General features: G+C 43.5%; 14 non-coding genes across 14 annotated transcripts; all 14 read left to right on the top strand.

Annotated features, from left to right (window-relative positions):
* Nucleotides 1-1,058: 1,058 nt before the first annotated feature.
* Nucleotides 1,059-1,131, top strand: Trnar-ucu (transfer RNA arginine (anticodon UCU)). Its single transcript has one exon. It is a non-coding gene; the product is annotated as a tRNA-Arg (tRNA).
* A 1,206-nt stretch (nt 1,132-2,337) lies between these two features.
* Trnar-ucu (transfer RNA arginine (anticodon UCU)) lies at nt 2,338-2,410 on the top strand. The gene has a single exon. It is a non-coding gene; the product is annotated as a tRNA-Arg (tRNA).
* A 1,206-nt stretch (nt 2,411-3,616) lies between these two features.
* Trnar-ucu (transfer RNA arginine (anticodon UCU)) lies at nt 3,617-3,689 on the top strand. Its single transcript has one exon. It is a non-coding gene; the product is annotated as a tRNA-Arg (tRNA).
* A 1,206-nt stretch (nt 3,690-4,895) lies between these two features.
* Trnar-ucu (transfer RNA arginine (anticodon UCU)) lies at nt 4,896-4,968 on the top strand. Its single transcript has one exon. It is a non-coding gene; the product is annotated as a tRNA-Arg (tRNA).
* Nucleotides 4,969-6,174: 1,206 nt separating this feature from the next.
* Nucleotides 6,175-6,247, top strand: Trnar-ucu (transfer RNA arginine (anticodon UCU)). Its single transcript has one exon. It is a non-coding gene; the product is annotated as a tRNA-Arg (tRNA).
* Nucleotides 6,248-7,453: 1,206 nt separating this feature from the next.
* Trnar-ucu (transfer RNA arginine (anticodon UCU)) lies at nt 7,454-7,526 on the top strand. Its single transcript has one exon. It is a non-coding gene; the product is annotated as a tRNA-Arg (tRNA).
* A 1,206-nt stretch (nt 7,527-8,732) lies between these two features.
* Trnar-ucu (transfer RNA arginine (anticodon UCU)) lies at nt 8,733-8,805 on the top strand. The gene has a single exon. It is a non-coding gene; the product is annotated as a tRNA-Arg (tRNA).
* Nucleotides 8,806-10,011: 1,206 nt separating this feature from the next.
* On the top strand, nt 10,012-10,084 carry Trnar-ucu (transfer RNA arginine (anticodon UCU)). Its single transcript has one exon. It is a non-coding gene; the product is annotated as a tRNA-Arg (tRNA).
* A 1,206-nt stretch (nt 10,085-11,290) lies between these two features.
* On the top strand, nt 11,291-11,363 carry Trnar-ucu (transfer RNA arginine (anticodon UCU)). The gene has a single exon. It is a non-coding gene; the product is annotated as a tRNA-Arg (tRNA).
* A 1,206-nt stretch (nt 11,364-12,569) lies between these two features.
* On the top strand, nt 12,570-12,642 carry Trnar-ucu (transfer RNA arginine (anticodon UCU)). Its single transcript has one exon. It is a non-coding gene; the product is annotated as a tRNA-Arg (tRNA).
* A 1,206-nt stretch (nt 12,643-13,848) lies between these two features.
* On the top strand, nt 13,849-13,921 carry Trnar-ucu (transfer RNA arginine (anticodon UCU)). The gene has a single exon. It is a non-coding gene; the product is annotated as a tRNA-Arg (tRNA).
* A 1,206-nt stretch (nt 13,922-15,127) lies between these two features.
* Trnar-ucu (transfer RNA arginine (anticodon UCU)) lies at nt 15,128-15,200 on the top strand. Its single transcript has one exon. It is a non-coding gene; the product is annotated as a tRNA-Arg (tRNA).
* Nucleotides 15,201-16,406: 1,206 nt separating this feature from the next.
* On the top strand, nt 16,407-16,479 carry Trnar-ucu (transfer RNA arginine (anticodon UCU)). The gene has a single exon. It is a non-coding gene; the product is annotated as a tRNA-Arg (tRNA).
* A 1,206-nt stretch (nt 16,480-17,685) lies between these two features.
* Nucleotides 17,686-17,758, top strand: Trnar-ucu (transfer RNA arginine (anticodon UCU)). The gene has a single exon. It is a non-coding gene; the product is annotated as a tRNA-Arg (tRNA).
* Nucleotides 17,759-18,420: the final 662 nt, after the last annotated feature.

Genomic DNA, 18,420 nt, shown 5'->3' with positions numbered 1-18,420 from the left:
TGTTATCCATGACGCTGTTATGTGTAAATGCAGTAAAAACGGAACCATATCTTCACGTGCCTGTTGACGGGAATTTTCTTTCAATACCCAATTTTTACCTACTGATATAAATATAGCAATAGAACGCACATTTCGTACAGAAACAAATACAATGAAGAGAAAAGATTTTGAATTACTTCATGAGTCAATGTATGTAATCCCAGTGATGATCTTTAATTCTTCCAGCCCAAGGTGAGAGGGTTTCAGTTTTCTCGGCCACAAGTGAGAAAAGTAGACAGTTCCACAACAAGATATTCTGCTATGTTTCCTTAAGTGCTTCCATTAAACAATGGCACTCTGTATCTATAGAAACGGCGACAATTTTCACTTCGGCACAGGGGGCTTTTACTGGAGACTGTCAAGGGGGAACTTGCTAGATACATGAAGGGAGAAGATCAGACAGAGACGTCTGACGCTCCGCTGACGCTTGCCGAAAACTACATTAAGTATGATTCCCGCCTATAACTGACGGCGAGAGAGATGCATCATCTGTCCACTTCTCATCGAAGCACACTCTCACCAAGCAATGGCTGACGCTTCGAGGACGGCTTGAAATTGCTAGGGAGGTGATGCAGCTAAAGTTCCTGGTAAATGTGCTAACAGGGCACACACGTTCGTGGGAGTGTATACATATGATGGGGACCGGCTGTGACACAGCAGTCAACCAAAGTCAAAAAATGTGACTAATCATACAGTGTTTCCTTTACCACTTCGTTAGTGAATGCTGTTCTAAAGAGCGCAATTCCCATCTATCGGTAAGCAGCGCACGTGAGCGAATCTAATAGCAGGACTGTGTTACTACGATTGTACAGAGCAACTCTGTCAATACGCAGGTGTATCAATCAGTAGGGCCATGGTAAACAGAGCGATGTATCGTGTCTGTTGCATAAATAAAGAGTCTTTGATGTAATTGCTTCAGAGAAATATGAAAGTAAGCCTATCAGGAAAGTAATGCGAGACATGTAGCATGGGTCATGTCTTGCAGAACCTCTTACATCTGAGCTGTAGGCCTGCACAGCGTCCCTTTGGCGCAGAGGATAGCGCGTTGGACTTCTAATCCAAAGGTCGTGGGTTCGATCCCCACAAGGGACGGGCAATTTTTAAAAACGTGTGCCAATCTCCAGGTGGGTACTGACGTATGGGAAATCACAAGCCTCTGCAAAAGTTGAAAATTGTTGTGACCTCAGTTCTATGCTCAAGTATGTAGACCTTACACATATAAGCCAAATTCTCGTAGATCTGTTATCCATGACGCTGTTATGTGTAAATGCAGTAAAAACGGAACCATATCTTCACGTGCCTGTTGACGGGAATTTTCTTTCAATACCCAATTTTTACCTACTGATATAAATATAGCAATAGAACGCACATTTCGTACAGAAACAAATACAATGAAGAGAAAAGATTTTGAATTACTTCATGAGTCAATGTATGTAATCCCAGTGATGATCTTTAATTCTTCCAGCCCAAGGTGAGAGGGTTTCAGTTTTCTCGGCCACAAGTGAGAAAAGTAGACAGTTCCACAACAAGATATTCTGCTATGTTTCCTGAAGTGCTTCCATTAAACAATGGCACTCTGTATCTATAGAAACGGCGACAATTTTCACTTCGGCACAGGGTTCTTTTACTGGAGACTGTCAAGGGGAAACTTGCTAGATACATGAAGGGAGAAGATCAGACAGAGACGTCTGACGCTCCGCTGACGCTTGCCGAAAACTACATTAAGTATGATTCCCGCCTATAACTGACGGCGAGAGAGATGCATCATCTGTCCACTTCTCATCGAAGCACACTGTCACCAAGCAATGGCTGACGCTTCGAGGACGGCTTGAAATTGCTAGGGAGGTGATGCAGCTAAAGTTCCTGGTAAATGTGCTAACAGGGCACACACGTTCGTGGGAGTGTATACATATGATGGGGACCGGCTGTGACACAGCAGTCAACCAAAGTCAAAAAATGTGACTAATCATACAGTGTTTCCTTTACCACTTCGTTAGTGAATGCTGTTCTAAAGAGCGCAATTCCCATCTATCGGTAAGCAGCGCACGTGAGCGAATCTAATAGCAGGACTGTGTTACTACGATTGTACAGAGCAACTCTGTCAATACGCAGGTGTATCAATCAGTAGGGCCATGGTAAACAGAGCGATGTATCGTGTCTGTTGCATAAATAAAGAGTCTTTGATGTAATTGCTTCAGAGAAATATGAAAGTAAGCCTATCAGGAAAGTAATGCGAGACATGTAGCATGGGTCATGTCTTGCAGAACCTCTTACATCTGAGCTGTAGGCCTGCACAGCGTCCCTTTGGCGCAGAGGATAGCGCGTTGGACTTCTAATCCAAAGGTCGTGGGTTCGATCCCCACAAGGGACGGGCAATTTTTAAAAACGTGTGCCAATCTCCAGGTGGGTACTGACGTATGGGAAATCACAAGCCTCTGCAAAAGTTGAAAATTGTTGTGACCTCAGTTGTATGCTCAAGTATGTAGACCTTACACATATAAGCCAAATTCTCGTAGATCTGTTATCCATGACGCTGTTATGTGTAAATGCAGTAAAAACGGAACCATATCTTCACGTGCCTGTTGACGGGAATTTTCTTTCAATACCCAATTTTTACCTACTGATATAAATATAGCAATAGAACGCACATTTCGTACAGAAACAAATACAATGAAGAGAAAAGATTTTGAATTACTTCATGAGTCAATGTATGTAATCCCAGTGATGATCTTTAATTCTTCCAGCCCAAGGTGAGAGGGTTTCAGTTTTCTCGGCCACAAGTGAGAAAAGTAGACAGTTCCACAACAAGATATTCTGCTATGTTTCCTTAAGTGCTTCCATTAAACAATGGCACTCTGTATCTATAGAAACGGCGACAATTTTCACTTCGGCACAGGGGGCTTTTACTGGAGACTGTCAAGGGGGAACTTGCTAGATACATGAAGGGAGAAGATCAGACAGAGACGTCTGACGCTCCGCTGACGCTTGCCGAAAACTACATTAAGTATGATTCCCGCCTATAACTGACGGCGAGAGAGATGCATCATCTGTCCACTTCTCATCGAAGCACACTCTCACCAAGCAATGGCTGACGCTTCGAGGACGGCTTGAAATTGCTAGGGAGGTGATGCAGCTAAAGTTCCTGGTAAATGTGCTAACAGGGCACACACGTTCGTGGGAGTGTATACATATGATGGGGACCGGCTGTGACACAGCAGTCAACCAAAGTCAAAAAATGTGACTAATCATACAGTGTTTCCTTTACCACTTCGTTAGTGAATGCTGTTCTAAAGAGCGCAATTCCCATCTATCGGTAAGCAGCGCACGTGAGCGAATCTAATAGCAGGACTGTGTTACTACGATTGTACAGAGCAACTCTGTCAATACGCAGGTGTATCAATCAGTAGGGCCATGGTAAACAGAGCGATGTATCGTGTCTGTTGCATAAATAAAGAGTCTTTGATGTAATTGCTTCAGAGAAATATGAAAGTAAGCCTATCAGGAAAGTAATGCGAGACATGTAGCATGGGTCATGTCTTGCAGAACCTCTTACATCTGAGCTGTAGGCCTGCACAGCGTCCCTTTGGCGCAGAGGATAGCGCGTTGGACTTCTAATCCAAAGGTCGTGGGTTCGATCCCCACAAGGGACGGGCAATTTTTAAAAACGTGTGCCAATCTCCAGGTGGGTACTGACGTATGGGAAATCACAAGCCTCTGCAAAAGTTGAAAATTGTTGTGACCTCAGTTCTATGCTCAAGTATGTAGACCTTACACATATAAGCCAAATTCTCGTAGATCTGTTATCCATGACGCTGTTATGTGTAAATGCAGTAAAAACGGAACCATATCTTCACGTGCCTGTTGACGGGAATTTTCTTTCAATACCCAATTTTTACCTACTGATATAAATATAGCAATAGAACGCACATTTCGTACAGAAACAAATACAATGAAGAGAAAAGATTTTGAATTACTTCATGAGTCAATGTATGTAATCCCAGTGATGATCTTTAATTCTTCCAGCCCAAGGTGAGAGGGTTTCAGTTTTCTCGGCCACAAGTGAGAAAAGTAGACAGTTCCACAACAAGATATTCTGCTATGTTTCCTTAAGTGCTTCCATTAAACAATGGCACTCTGTATCTATAGAAACGGCGACAATTTTCAATTCGGCACAGGGTTCTTTTACTGGAGACTGTCAAGGGGAAACTTGCTAGATACATGAAGGGAGAAGATCACACAGAGACGTCTGACGCTCCGCTGACGCTTGCCGAAAACTACATTAAGTATGATTCTCGCCTATAACTGACGGCGAGAGAGATGCATCATCTGTCCACTTCTCATCGAAGCACACTGTCACCAAGCAATGGCTGACGCTTCGAGGACGGCTTGAAATTGCTAGGGAGGTGATGCAGCTAAAGTTCCTGGTAAATGTGCTAACAGGGCACACACGTTCGTGGGAGTGTATACATATGATGGGGACCGGCTGTGACACAGCAGTCAACCAAAGTCAAAAAATGTGACTAATCATACAGTGTTTCCTTTACCACTTCGTTAGTGAATGCTGTTCTAAAGAGCGCAATTCCCATCTATCGGTAAGCAGCGCACGTGAGCGAATCTAATAGCAGGACTGTGTTACTACGATTGTACAGAGCAACTCTGTCAATACGCAGGTGTATCAATCAGTAGGGCCATGGTAAACAGAGCGATGTATCGTGTCTGTTGCATAAATAAAGAGTCTTTGATGTAATTGCTTCAGAGAAATATGAAAGTAAGCCTATCAGGAAAGTAATGCGAGACATGTAGCATGGGTCATGTCTTGCAGAACCTCTTACATCTGAGCTGTAGGCCTGCACAGCGTCCCTTTGGCGCAGAGGATAGCGCGTTGGACTTCTAATCCAAAGGTCGTGGGTTCGATCCCCACAAGGGACGGGCAATTTTTAAAAACGTGTGCCAATCTCCAGGTGGGTACTGACGTATGGGAAATCACAAGCCTCTGCAAAAGTTGAAAATTGTTGTGACCTCAGTTCTATGCTCAAGTATGTAGACCTTACACATATAAGCCAAATTCTCGTAGATCTGTTATCCATGACGCTGTTATGTGTAAATGCAGTAAAAACGGAACCATATCTTCACGTGCCTGTTGACGGGAATTTTCTTTCAATACCCAATTTTTACCTACTGATATAAATATAGCAATAGAACGCACATTTCGTACAGAAACAAATACAATGAAGAGAAAAGATTTTGAATTACTTCATGAGTCAATGTATGTAATCCCAGTGATGATCTTTAATTCTTCCAGCCCAAGGTGAGAGGGTTTCAGTTTTCTCGGCCACAAGTGAGAAAAGTAGACAGTTCCACAACAAGATATTCTGCTATGTTTCCTTAAGTGCTTCCATTAAACAATGGCACTCTGTATCTATAGAAACGGCGACAATTTTCACTTCGGCACAGGGGGCTTTTACTGGAGACTGTCAAGGGGGAACTTGCTAGATACATGAAGGGAGAAGATCACACAGAGACGTCTGACGCTCCGCTGACGCTTGCCGAAAACTACATTAAGTATGATTCCCGCCTATAACTGACGGCGAGAGAGATGCATCATCTGTCCACTTCTCATCGAAGCACACTGTCACCAAGCAATGGCTGACGCTTCGAGGACGGCTTGAAATTGCTAGGGAGGTGATGCAGCTAAAGTTCCTGGTAAATGTGCTAACAGGGCACACACGTTCGTGGGAGTGTATACATATGATGGGGACCGGCTGTGACACAGCAGTCAACCAAAGTCAAAAAATGTGACTAATCATACAGTGTTTCCTTTACCACTTCGTTAGTGAATGCTGTTCTAAAGAGCGCAATTCCCATCTATCGGTAAGCAGCGCACGTGAGCGAATCTAATAGCAGGACTGTGTTACTACGATTGTACAGAGCAACTCTGTCAATACGCAGGTGTATCAATCAGTAGGGCCATGGTAAACAGAGCGATGTATCGTGTCTGTTGCATAAATAAAGAGTCTTTGATGTAATTGCTTCAGAGAAATATGAAAGTAAGCCTATCAGGAAAGTAATGCGAGACATGTAGCATGGGTCATGTCTTGCAGAACCTCTTACATCTGAGCTGTAGGCCTGCACAGCGTCCCTTTGGCGCAGAGGATAGCGCGTTGGACTTCTAATCCAAAGGTCGTGGGTTCGATCCCCACAAGGGACGGGCAATTTTTAAAAACGTGTGCCAATCTCCAGGTGGGTACTGACGTATGGGAAATCACAAGCCTCTGCAAAAGTTGAAAATTGTTGTGACCTCAGTTCTATGCTCAAGTATGTAGACCTTACACATATAAGCCAAATTCTCGTAGATCTGTTATCCATGACGCTGTTATGTGTAAATGCAGTAAAAACGGAACCATATCTTCACGTGCCTGTTGACGGGAATTTTCTTTCAATACCCAATTTTTACCTACTGATATAAATATAGCAATAGAACGCACATTTCGTACAGAAACAAACACAATGAAGAGAAAAGATTTTGAATTACTTCATGAGTCAATGTATGTAATCCCAGTGATGATCTTTAATTCTTCCAGCCCAAGGTGAGAGGGTTTCAGTTTTCTCGGCCACAAGTGAGAAAAGTAGACAGTTCCACAACAAGATATTCTGCTATGTTTCCTTAAGTGCTTCCATTAAACAATGGCACTCTGTATCTATAGAAACGGCGACAATTTTCACTTCGGCACAGGGGGCTTTTACTGGAGACTGTCAAGGGGAAACTTGCTAGATACATGAAGGGAGAAGATCAGACAGAGACGTCTGACGCTCCGCTGACGCTTGCCGAAAACTACATTAAGTATGATTCCCGCCTATAACTGACGGCGAGAGAGATGCATCATCTGTCCACTTCTCATCGAAGCACACTGTCACCAAGCAATGGCTGACGCTTCGAGGACGGCTTGAAATTGCTAGGGAGGTGATGCAGCTAAAGTTCCTGGTAAATGTGCTAACAGGGCACACACGTTCGTGGGAGTGTATACATATGATGGGGACCGGCTGTGACACAGCAGTCAACCAAAGTCAAAAAATGTGACTAATCATACAGTGTTTCCTTTACCACTTCGTTAGTGAATGCTGTTCTAAAGAGCGCAATTCCCATCTATCGGTAAGCAGCGCACGTGAGCGAATCTAATAGCAGGACTGTGTTACTACGATTGTACAGAGCAACTCTGTCAATACGCAGGTGTATCAATCAGTAGGGCCATGGTAAACAGAGCGATGTATCGTGTCTGTTGCATAAATAAAGAGTCTTTGATGTAATTGCTTCAGAGAAATATGAAAGTAAGCCTATCAGGAAAGTAATGCGAGACATGTAGCATGGGTCATGTCTTGCAGAACCTCTTACATCTGAGCTGTAGGCCTGCACAGCGTCCCTTTGGCGCAGAGGATAGCGCGTTGGACTTCTTATCCAAAGGTCGTGGGTTCGATCCACACAAGGGACGGGCAATTTTTAAAAACGTGTGCCAATCTCCAGGTGGGTACTGACGTATGGGAAATCACAAGCCTCTGCAAAAGTTGAAAATTGTTGTGACCTCAGTTCTATGCTCAAGTATGTAGACCTTACACATATAAGCCAAATTCTCGTAGATCTGTTATCCATGACGCTGTTATGTGTAAATGCAGTAAAAACGGAACCATATCTTCACGTGCCTGTTGACGGGAATTTTCTTTCAATACCCAATTTTTACCTACTGATATAAATATAGCAATAGAACGCACATTTCGTACAGAAACAAATACAATGAAGAGAAAAGATTTTGAATTACTTCATGAGTCAATGTATGTAATCCCAGTGATGATCTTTAATTCTTCCAGCCCAAGGTGAGAGGGTTTCAGTTTTCTCGGCCACAAGTGAGAAAAGTAGACAGTTCCACAACAAGATATTCTGCTATGTTTCCTTAAGTGCTTCCATTAAACAATGGCACTCTGTATCTATAGAAACGGCGACAATTTTCACTTCGGCACAGGGGGCTTTTACTGGAGACTGTCAAGGGGAAACTTGCTAGATACATGAAGGGAGAAGATCAGACAGAGACGTCTGACGCTCCGCTGACGCTTGCCGAAAACTACATTAAGTATGATTCCCGCCTATAACTGACAGCGAGAGAGATGCATCATCTGTCCACTTCTCATCGAAGCACACTGTCACCAAGCAATGGCTGACGCTTCGAGGACGGCTTGAAATTGCTAGGGAGGTGATGCAGCTAAAGTTCCTGGTAAATGTGCTAACAGGGCACACACGTTCGTGGGAGTGTATACATATGATGGGGACCGGCTGTGACACAGCAGTCAACCAAAGTCAAAAAATGTGACTAATCATACAGTGTTTCCTTTACCACTTCGTTAGTGAATGCTGTTCTAAAGAGCGCAATTCCCATCTATCGGTAAGCAGCGCACGTGAGCGAATCTAATAGCAGGACTGTGTTACTACGATTGTACAGAGCAACTCTGTCAATACGCAGGTGTATCAATCAGTAGGGCCATGGTAAACAGAGCGATGTATCGTGTCTGTTGCATAAATAAAGAGTCTTTGATGTAATTGCTTCAGAGAAATATGAAAGTAAGCCTATCAGGAAAGTAATGCGAGACATGTAGCATGGGTCATGTCTTGCAGAACCTCTTACATCTGAGCTGTAGGCCTGCACAGCGTCCCTTTGGCGCAGAGTATAGCGCGTTGGACTTCTAATCCAAAGGTCGTGGGTTCGATCCACACAAGGGACGGGCAATTTTTAAAAACGTGTGCCAATCTCCAGGTGGGTACTGACGTATGGGAAATCACAAGCCTCTGCAAAAGTTGAAAATTGTTGTGACCTCAGTTCTATGCTCAAGTATGTAGACCTTACACATATAAGCCAAATTCTCGTAGATCTGTTATCCATGACGCTGTTATGTGTAAATGCAGTAAAAACGGAACCATATCTTCACGTGCCTGTTGACGGGAATTTTCTTTCAATACCCAATTTTTACCTACTGATATAAATATAGCAATAGAACGCACATTTCGTACAGAAACAAATACAATGAAGAGAAAAGATTTTGAATTACTTCATGAGTCAATGTATGTAATCCCAGTGATGATCTTTAATTCTTCCAGCCCAAGGTGAGAGGGTTTCAGTTTTCTCGGCCACAAGTGAGAAAAGTAGACAGTTCCACAACAAGATATTCTGCTATGTTTCCTTAAGTGCTTCCATTAAACAATGGCACTCTGTATCTATAGAAACGGCGACAATTTTCACTTCGGCACAGGGGGCTTTTACTGGAGACTGTCAAGGGGAAACTTGCTAGATACATGAAGGGAGAAGATCAGACAGAGACGTCTGACGCTCCGCTGACGCTTGCCGAAAACTACATTAAGTATGATTCCCGCCTATAACTGACGGCGAGAGAGATGCATCATCTGTCCACTTCTCATCGAAGCACACTGTCACCAAGCAATGGCTGACGCTTCGAGGACGGCTTGAAATTGCTAGGGAGGTGATGCAGCTAAAGTTCCTGGTAAATGTGCTAACAGGGCACACACGTTCGTGGGAGTGTATACATATGATGGGGACCGGCTGTGACACAGCAGTCAACCAAAGTCAAAAAATGTGACTAATCATACAGTGTTTCCTTTACCACTTCGTTAGTGAATGCTGTTCTAAAGAGCGCAATTCCCATCTATCGGTAAGCAGCGCACGTGAGCGAATCTAATAGCAGGACTGTGTTACTACGATTGTACAGAGCAACTCTGTCAATACGCAGGTGTATCAATCAGTAGGGCCATGGTAAACAGAGCGATGTATCGTGTCTGTTGCATAAATAAAGAGTCTTTGATGTAATTGCTTCAGAGAAATATGAAAGTAAGCCTATCAGTAAAGTAATGCGAGACATGTAGCATGGGTCATGTCTTGCAGAACCTCTTACATCTGAGCTGTAGGCCTGCACAGCGTCCCTTTGGCGCAGAGGATAGCGCGTTGGACTTCTAATCCAAAGGTCGTGGGTTCGATCCCCACAAGGGACGGGCAATTTTTAAAAACGTGTGCCAATCTCCAGGTGGGTACTGACGTATGGGAAATCACAAGCCTCTGCAAAAGTTGAAAATTGTTGTGACCTCAGTTCTATGCTCAAGTATGTAGACCTTACGCATATAAGCCAAATTCTCGTAGATCTGTTATCCATGACGCTGTTATGTGTAAATGCAGTAAAAACGGAACCATATCTTCACGTGCCTGTTGACGGGAATTTTCTTTCAATACCCAATTTTTACCTACTGATATAAATATAGCAATAGAACGCACATTTCGTACAGAAACAAATACAATGAAGAGAAAAGATTTTGAATTACTTCATGAGTCAATGTATGTAATCCCAGTGATGATCTTTAATTCTTCCAGCCCAAGGTGAGAGGGTTTCAGTTTTCTCGGCCACAAGTGAGAAAAGTAGACAGTTCCACAACAAGATATTCTGCTATGTTTCCTTAAGTGCTTCCATTAAACAATGGCACTCTGTATCTATAGAAACGGCGACAATTTTCACTTCGGCACAGGGGGCTTTTACTGGAGACTGTCAAGGGGAAACTTGCTAGATACATGAAGGGAGAAGATCACACAGAGACGTCTGACGCTCCGCTGACGCTTGCCGAAAACTACATTAAGTATGATTCCCGCCTATAACTGACGGCGAGAGAGATGCATCATCTGTCCACTTCTCATCGAAGCACACTGTCACCAAGCAATGGCTGACGCTTCGAGGACGGCTTGAAATTGCTAGGGAGGTGATGCAGCTAAAGTTCCTGGTAAATGTGCTAACAGGGCACACACGTTCGTGGGAGTGTATACATATGATGGGGACCGGCTGTGACACAGCAGTCAACCAAAGTCAAAAAATGTGACTAATCATACAGTGTTTCCTTTACCACTTCGTTAGTGAATGCTGTTCTAAAGAGCGCAATTCCCATCTATCGGTAAGCAGCGCACGTGAGCGAATCTAATAGCAGGACTGTGTTACTACGATTGTACAGAGCAACTCTGTCAATACGCAGGTGTATCAATCAGTAGGGCCATGGTAAACAGAGCGATGTATCGTGTCTGTTGCATAAATAAAGAGTCTTTGATGTAATTGCTTCAGAGAAATATGAAAGTAAGCCTATCAGGAAAGTAATGCGAGACATGTAGCATGGGTCATGTCTTGCAGAACCTCTTACATCTGAGCTGTAGGCCTGCACAGCGTCCCTTTGGCGCAGAGGATAGCGCGTTGGACTTCTAATCCAAAGGTCGTGGGTTCGATCCCCACAAGGGACGGGCAATTTTTAAAAACGTGTGCCAATCTCCAGGTGGGTACTGACGTATGGGAAATCACAAGCCTCTGCAAAAGTTGAAAATTGTTGTGACCTCAGTTCTATGCTCAAGTATGTAGACCTTACGCATATAAGCCAAATTCTCGTAGATCTGTTATCCATGACGCTGTTATGTGTAAATGCAGTAAAAACGGAACCATATCTTCACGTGCCTGTTGACGGGAATTTTCTTTCAATACCCAATTTTTACCTACTGATATAAATATAGCAATAGAACGCACATTTCGTACAGAAACAAATACAATGAAGAGAAAAGATTTTGAATTACTTCATGAGTCAATGTATGTAATCCCAGTGATGATCTTTAATTCTTCCAGCCCAAGGTGAGAGGGTTTCAGTTTTCTCGGCCACAAGTGAGAAAAGTAGACAGTTCCACAACAAGATATTCTGCTATGTTTCCTTAAGTGCTTCCATTAAACAATGGCACTCTGTATCTATAGAAACGGCGACAATTTTCACTTCGGCACAGGGGGCTTTTACTGGAGACTGTCAAGGGGAAACTTGCTAGATACATGAAGGGAGAAGATCAGACAGAGACGTCTGACGCTCCGCTGACGCTTGCCGAAAACTACATTAAGTATGATTCCCGCCTATAACTGACGGCGAGAGAGATGCATCATCTGTCCACTTCTCATCGAAGCACACTGTCACCAAGCAATGGCTGACGCTTCGAGGACGGCTTGAAATTGCTAGGGAGGTGATGCAGCTAAAGTTCCTGGTAAATGTGCTAACAGGGCACACACGTTCGTGGGAGTGTATACATATGATGGGGACCGGCTGTGACACAGCAGTCAACCAAAGTCAAAAAATGTGACTAATCATACAGTGTTTCCTTTACCACTTCGTTAGTGAATGCTGTTCTAAAGAGCGCAATTCCCATCTATCGGTAAGCAGCGCACGTGAGCGAATCTAATAGCAGGACTGTGTTACTACGATTGTACAGAGCAACTCTGTCAATACGCAGGTGTATCAATCAGTAGGGCCATGGTAAACAGAGCGATGTATCGTGTCTGTTGCATAAATAAAGAGTCTTTGATGTAATTGCTTCAGAGAAATATGAAAGTAAGCCTATCAGGAAAGTAATGCGAGACATGTAGCATGGGTCATGTCTTGCAGAACCTCTTACATCTGAGCTGTAGGCCTGCACAGCGTCCCTTTGGCGCAGAGGATAGCGCGTTGGACTTCTAATCCAAAGGTCGTGGGTTCGATCCCCACAAGGGACGGGCAATTTTTAAAAACGTGTGCCAATCTCCAGGTGGGTACTGACGTATGGGAAATCACAAGCCTCTGCAAAAGTTGAAAATTGTTGTGACCTCAGTTCTATGCTCAAGTATGTAGACCTTACGCATATAAGCCAAATTCTCGTAGATCTGTTATCCATGACGCTGTTATGTGTAAATGCAGTAAAAACGGAACCATATCTTCACGTGCCTGTTGACGGGAATTTTCTTTCAATACCCAATTTTTACCTACTGATATAAATATAGCAATAGAACGCACATTTCGTACAGAAACAAATACAATGAAGAGAAAAGATTTTGAATTACTTCATGAGTCAATGTATGTAAGCCCAGTGATGATCTTTAATTCTTCCAGCCCAAGGTGAGAGGGTTTCAGTTTTCTCGGCCACAAGTGAGAAAAGTAGACAGTTCCACAACAAGATATTCTGCTATGTTTCCTTAAGTGCTTCCATTAAACAATGGCACTCTGTATCTATAGAAACGGCGACAATTTTCACTTCGGCACAGGGGGCTTTTACTGGAGACTGTCAAGGGGAAACTTGCTAGATACATGAAGGGAGAAGATCAGACAGAGACGTCTGACGCTCCGCTGACGCTTGCCGAAAACTACATTAAGTATGATTCCCACCTATAACTGACGGCGAGAGAGATGCATCATCTGTCCACTTCTCATCGAAGCACACTGTCACCAAGCAATGGCTGACGCTTCGAGGACGGCTTGAAATTGCTAGGGAGGTGATGCAGCTAAAGTTCCTGGTAAATGTGCTAACAGGGCACACACGTTCGTGGGAGTGTATACATATGATGGGGACCGGCTGTGACACAGCAGTCAACCAAAGTCAAAAAATGTGACTAATCATACAGTGTTTCCTTTACCACTTCGTTAGTGAATGCTGTTCTAAAGAGCGCAATTCCCATCTATCGGTAAGCAGCGCACGTGAGCGAATCTAATAGCAGGACTGTGTTACTACGATTGTACAGAGCAACTCTGTCAATACGCAGGTGTATCAATCAGTAGGGCCATGGTAAACAGAGCGATGTATCGTGTCTGTTGCATAAATAAAGAGTCTTTGATGTAATTGCTTCAGAGAAATATGAAAGTAAGCCTATCAGGAAAGTAATGCGAGACATGTAGCATGGGTCATGTCTTGCAGAACCTCTTACATCTGAGCTGTAGGCCTGCACAGCGTCCCTTTGGCGCAGAGGATAGCGCGTTGGACTTCTAATCCAAAGGTCGTGGGTTCGATCCCCACAAGGGACGGGCAATTTTTAAAAACGTGTGCCAATCTCCAGGTGGGTACTGACGTATGGGAAATCACAAGCCTCTGCAAAAGTTGAAAATTGTTGTGACCTCAGTTCTATGCTCAAGTATGTAGACCTTACACATATAAGCCAAATTCTCGTAGATCTGTTATCCATGACGCTGTTATGTGTAAATGCAGTAAAAACGGAACCATATCTTCACGTGCCTGTTGACGGGAATTTTCTTTCAATACCCAATTTTTACCTACTGATATAAATATAGCAATAGAACGCACATTTCGTACAGAAACAAATACAATGAAGAGAAAAGATTTTGAATTACTTCATGAGTCAATGTATGTAATCCCAGTGATGATCTTTAATTCTTCCAGCCCAAGGTGAGAGGGTTTCAGTTTTCTCGGCCACAAGTGAGAAAAGTAGACAGTTCCACAACAAGATATTCTGCTATGTTTCCTTAAGTGCTTCCATTAAACAATGGCACTCTGTATCTATAGAAACGGCGACAATTTTCACTTCGGCACAGGGGGCTTTTACTGGAGACTGTCAAGGGGAAACTTGCTAGATACATGAAGGGAGAAGATCAGACAGAGACGTCTGACGCTCCGCTGACGCTTGCCGAAAACTACATTAAGTATGATTCCCGCCTATAACTGACGGCGAGAGAGATGCATCATCTGTCCACTTCTCATCGAAGCACACTGTCACCAAGCAATGGCTGACGCTTCGAGGACGGCTTGAAATTGCTAGGGAGGTGATGCAGCTAAAGTTCCTGGTAAATGTGCTAACAGGGCACACACGTTCGTGGGAGTGTATACATATGATGGGGACCGGCTGTGACACAGCAGTCAACCAAAGTCAAAAAATGTGACTAATCATACAGTGTTTCCTTTACCACTTCGTTAGTGAATGCTGTTCTAAAGAGCGCAATTCCCATCTATCGGTAAGCAGCGCACGTGAGCGAATCTAATAGCAGGACTGTGTTACTACGATTGTACAGAGCAACTCTGTCAATACGCAGGTGTATCAATCAGTAGGGCCATGGTAAACAGAGCGATGTATCGTGTCTGTTGCATAAATAAAGAGTCTTTGATGTAATTGCTTCAGAGAAATATGAAAGTAAGCCTATCAGGAAAGTAATGCGAGACATGTAGCATGGGTCATGTCTTGCAGAACCTCTTACATCTGAGCTGTAGGCCTGCACAGCGTCCCTTTGGCGCAGAGGATAGCGCGTTGGACTTCTAATCCAAAGGTCGTGGGTTCGATCCCCACAAGGGACGGGCAATTTTTAAAAACGTGTGCCAATCTCCAGGTGGGTACTGACGTATGGGAAATCACAAGCCTCTGCAAAAGTTGAAAATTGTTGTGACCTCAGTTCTATGCTCAAGTATGTAGACCTTACACATATAAGCCAAATTCTCGTAGATCTGTTATCCATGACGCTGTTATGTGTAAATGCAGTAAAAACGGAACCATATCTTCACGTGCCTGTTGACGGGAATTTTCTTTCAATACCCAATTTTTACCTACTGATATAAATATAGCAATAGAACGCACATTTCGTACAGAAACAAATACAATGAAGAGAAAAGATTTTGAATTACTTCATGAGTCAATGTATGTAATCCCAGTGATGATCTTTAATTCTTCCAGCCCAAGGTGAGAGGGTTTCAGTTTTCTCGGCCACAAGTGAGAAAAGTAGACAGTTCCACAACAAGATATTCTGCTATGTTTCCTTAAGTGCTTCCATTAAACAATGGCACTCTGTATCTATAGAAACGGCGACAATTTTCACTTCGGCACAGGGGGCTTTTACTGGAGACTGTCAAGGGGAAACTTGCTAGATACATGAAGGGAGAAGATCAGACAGAGACGTCTGACGCTCCGCTGACGCTTGCCGAAAACTACATTAAGTATGATTCCCACCTATAACTGACGGCGAGAGAGATGCATCATCTGTCCACTTCTCATCGAAGCACACTGTCACCAAGCAATGGCTGACGCTTCGAGGACGGCTTGAAATTGCTAGGGAGGTGATGCAGCTAAAGTTCCTGGGAAATGTGCTAACAGGGCACACACGTTCGTGGGAGTGTATACATATGATGGGGACCGGCTGTGACACAGCAGTCAACCAAAGTCAAAAAATGTGACTAATCATACAGTGTTTCCTTTACCACTTCGTTAGTGAATGCTGTTCTAAAGAGCGCAATTCCCATCTATCGGTAAGCAGCGCACGTGAGCGAATCTAATAGCAGGACTGTGTTACTACGATTGTACAGAGCAACTCTGTCAATACGCAGGTGTATCAATCAGTAGGGCCATGGTAAACAGAGCGATGTATCGTGTCTGTTGCATAAATAAAGAGTCTTTGATGTAATTGCTTCAGAGAAATATGAAAGTAAGCCTATCAGGAAAGTAATGCGAGACATGTAGCATGGGTCATGTCTTGCAGAACCTCTTACATCTGAGCTGTAGGCCTGCACAGCGTCCCTTTGGCGCAGAGGATAGCGCGTTGGACTTCTAATCCAAAGGTCGTGGGTTCGATCCCCACAAGGGACGGGCAATTTTTAAAAACGTGTGCCAATCTCCAGGTGGGTACTGACGTATGGGAAATCACAAGCCTCTGCAAAAGTTGAAAATTGTTGTGACCTCAGTTCTATGCTCAAGTATGTAGACCTTACACATATAAGCCAAATTCTCGTAGATCTGTTATCCATGACGCTGTTATGTGTAAATGCAGTAAAAACGGAACCATATCTTCACGTGCCTGTTGACGGGAATTTTCTTTCAATACCCAATTTTTACCTACTGATATAAATATAGCAATAGAACGCACATTTCGTACAGAAACAAATACAATGAAGAGAAAAGATTTTGAATTACTTCATGAGTCAATGTATGTAATCCCAGTGATGATCTTTAATTCTTCCAGCCCAAGGTGAGAGGGTTTCAGTTTTCTCGGCCACAAGTGAGAAAAGTAGACAGTTCCACAACAAGATATTCTGCTATGTTTCCTTAAGTGCTTCCATTAAACAATGGCACTCTGTATCTATAGAAACGGCGACAATTTTCACTTCGGCACAGGGGGCTTTTACTGGAGACTGTCAAGGGGAAACTTGCTAGATACATGAAGGGAGAAGATCAGACAGAGACGTCTGACGCTCCGCTGACGCTTGCCGAAAACTACATTAAGTATGATTCCCGCCTATAACTGACGGCGAGAGAGATGCATCATCTGTCCACTTCTCATCGAAGCACACTGTCACCAAGCAATGGCTGACGCTTCGAGGACGGCTTGAAATTGCTAGGGAGGTGATGCAGCTAAAGTTCCTGGTAAATGTGCTAACAGGGCACACACGTTCGTGGGAGTGTATACATATGATGGGGACCGGCTGTGACACAGCAGTCAACCAAAGTCAAAAAATGTGACTAATCATACAGTGTTTCCTTTACCACTTCGTTAGTGAATGCTGTTCTAAAGAGCGCAATTCCCATCTATCGGTAAGCAGCGCACGTGAGCGAATCTAATAGCAGGACTGTGTTACTACGATTGTACAGAGCAACTCTGTCAATACGCAGGTGTATCAATCAGTAGGGCCATGGTAAACAGAGCGATGTATCGTGTCTGTTGCATAAATAAAGAGTCTTTGATGTAATTGCTTCAGAGAAATATGAAAGTAAGCCTATCAGGAAAGTAATACGAGACATGTAGCATGGGTCATGTCTTGCAGAACCTCTTACATCTGAGCTGTAGGCCTGCACAGCGTCCCTTTGGCGCAGAGGATAGCGCGTTGGACTTCTAATCCAAAGGTCGTGGGTTCGATCCCCACAAGGGACGGGCAATTTTTAAAAACGTGTGCCAATCTCCAGGTGGGTACTGACGTATGGGAAATCACAAGCCTCTGCAAAAGTTGAAAATTGTTGTGACCTCAGTTCTATGCTCAAGTATGTAGACCTTACACATATAAGCCAAATTCTCGTAGATCTGTTATCCATGACGCTGTTATGTGTAAATGCAGTAAAAACGGAACCATATCTTCACGTGCCTGTTGACGGGAATTTTCTTTCAATACCCAATTTTTACCTACTGATATAAATATAGCAATAGAACGCACATTTCGTACAGAAACAAATACAATGAAGAGAAAAGATTTTGAATTACTTCATGAGTCAATGTATGTAATCCCAGTGATGATCTTTAATTCTTCCAGCCCAAGGTGAGAGGGTTTCAGTTTTCTCGGCCACAAGTGAGAAAAGTAGACAGTTCCACAACAAGATATTCTGCTATGTTTCCTTAAGTGCTTCCATTAAACAATGGCACTCTGTATCTATAGAAACGGCGACAATTTTCACTTCGGCACAGGGGGCTTTTACTGGAGACTGTCAAGGGGGAACTTGCTAGATACATGAAGGGAGAAGATCAGACAGAGACGTCTGACGCTCCGCTGACGCTTGCCGAAAACTACATTAAGTATGATTTCCGCCTATAACTGACGGCGA

Source organism: Schistocerca gregaria, chromosome 1, assembly GCF_023897955.1.
Source record: "Schistocerca gregaria isolate iqSchGreg1 chromosome 1, iqSchGreg1.2, whole genome shotgun sequence".
NCBI lineage: Eukaryota > Metazoa > Arthropoda > Insecta > Orthoptera > Acrididae > Schistocerca > Schistocerca gregaria.
Note: the sequence above shows the minus strand (reverse complement) of the source record. Positions and strands in the feature narration are given on the sequence as shown.